Here is a 2,031-nt window from a genome sequence, read left to right as displayed (position 1 = left end):
AGTACTGTGAAAAAGCAATTACCCATTTCATTTATTATTATTTTCATTTGTCTGTAATGATGGACAAAATGCAATTTTTAAATAGCTTCATTTATTAAGGTCTAAAAGTTATGCCAACCTACCTGGAGCTGTGTGACCTCTGACCTTAACTGAGTCTAGTGAGACCTGCAGGTCTTTACTCTTGGAGTAACTTTGGTCGGGCTGATACTCCTGGGAAGCTTCACCACTGTTCCTGTGGTGTGCGTAATTATTCAGCCCCCTGAGTCAATACTTTGTAGAACCACCTTTTGCTGCAATTATGGCTGCCAGTCTTTTAGGGTATGTCTCTACCAGCTTTGCACAAATACAGACTGAAATCCTTTCCCATTCTTCTTTGCAAAACAGCTCCAGCTCAGTCAGATTAGATGGACAGCGTTTGTGAACAGCAGTTTTCAGATCTCCCCACAGATTCTCGATTGTATTTAGATCTGGACTTTGACTGGGCCATTCTAACACATGGATATGTTTTGTTTTAAACCATTCCATCGTTGCCCTGACTTTATGTTTAGGGTCGTTGTCCTGCTGGAAGGTGAGCCTCCGCCCCAGTCTCAAGTACGGTGTACATTTTAGGACATTGTCAGGTCTCAAGAAAAAAGTTGTCAGGTATCAGACAAAAAATTGTCAGGTCTCAGTTCTCAAAGAAAAAAGTTGTCAGGTATCAGACAAAAAATTGTCAGGTCTCAGTTCTCAAGAAAAAAATTGTCAGGTATCAGACAAAAAATTGTCAGGTCTCAGTTCTCAAGAAAAAAATTGTCAGGTATCAGACAAAAAATTGTCAGGTCTCAGTTCTCAAGAAAAAAGTTGTCAGGTATCAGAACACAAGGTACCATACAGAGAGAAAATCTTCCTGCAGGTGGCGGTGTTGTCATGTCCCACCCGAATTGATTTCCAAATACGTCATCAACGTGTGACTGTGGGAGAGCGTAAGGTCATTGACCTCACTGGAGTTTTACCGCGGTGCAGGCTCCTAACGACACAAGGTAAGTTTAACTTTTGTTCATATTTTTGCCACAGTTGTATTATATTAAGTTGCGGTTATGTTGTGAAAGTTACATATCAGAAGGAAAGCTAGTTTTGTACGAAATCAAATCAGTACTATTTTTGTATGGCTAATTCATTCTAGCTAGCGACAGTGTTGAAACGTGATTTTTTTTTGTTTTTTATTCGGAGATGTTTCTGTTTTATTAGGAGACTGTCTCACCCCAACATCGTCAGACTCATGGCAGTTGCCCGCACTGAGTCCTGCTTTTTGTTGGCAGCTGAATACATTCATGGCGCAACCCTGCAGCAAGTGCTTCACACAGACAGCTGCTACTCTAATAGTCTGTGTTGTTGAAGGATTCAGCACTTCTTATGTTTTTTTTTTTAAATCCATTTTTAGACAGCGATGAGATCGGCTACACACTCCACAGAAGCCCAGAGTTACTGTTAATATCAAAAATATAATGCTGTCCTTTGAGATTTTAACATTTAAGACTGTGAGTGTAATGGATCTAAAACTGTTTAAATCTCTTCACCCTGGAGAGAAACTAGTGAGGGAGACCATCAGGACCAAGCTGGGTTTCCTGGGTCCAGAGGTTTGGAGAAACTTCTTCCCTTTCTTTCATCACAGCTGTCCTGTGCCAGAAGTTCTGTTGACCCACTGAAAGAGGCATCATTTAAGAAACACCAGGAACACTGAAGCTCATCGCATTGATCAAGCAGGACTCATGATCTTCACCAGCAGCTCCCTCACAGGGAAATCTTCAGCACTCCTCCGTAGGCCCGCCCCAGAAGATGGATAAACCCAGCATTTCATGAACACTGTGATGGAGACCTTTGGTTTGTGTAATGTTATAAATACTCGGATACTCCCCAGAGGCTCCGGACTTTTACATAAAGATATTATATTCAGTCCTGTAGAAAGTTATATATTTAAAAAGATATGATCCTCTCTGGTTACTCTGGTATGAATAACTCTGAATCACTTTATGGTAAATAACACACTATCTG

General features: G+C 40.8%; 1 long non-coding RNA gene across 2 annotated transcripts in view; it reads left to right on the top strand.

Annotated features, from left to right (window-relative positions):
- Positions 1–538: 538 nt before the first annotated feature.
- LOC309689855 overlaps positions 539–2,031 on the top strand; it is a 1,725-nt gene continuing 232 nt past the window's right edge. The window contains exons 1-2 of one of the 2 annotated variants that reach the window (XR_014271535.1): positions 539–1,019; positions 1,564–2,031. The exon at positions 1,564–2,031 is cut by the window's right edge and continues 232 nt beyond it. This is a non-coding gene — a long non-coding RNA (uncharacterized lncRNA). Of the gene's footprint in view, positions 1,020–1,227 lie in introns of both variants that reach the window. The other variant, XR_014271536.1, reaches the window with a different exon arrangement.

The sequence above is a fragment of the Aulonocara stuartgranti genome (genome assembly GCF_965226115.1).
Source record: "Aulonocara stuartgranti genome assembly, chromosome: 15".
Lineage (NCBI taxonomy): Eukaryota > Metazoa > Chordata > Actinopteri > Cichliformes > Cichlidae > Aulonocara > Aulonocara stuartgranti.
Note: the sequence above shows the minus strand (reverse complement) of the source record. Positions and strands in the feature narration are given on the sequence as shown.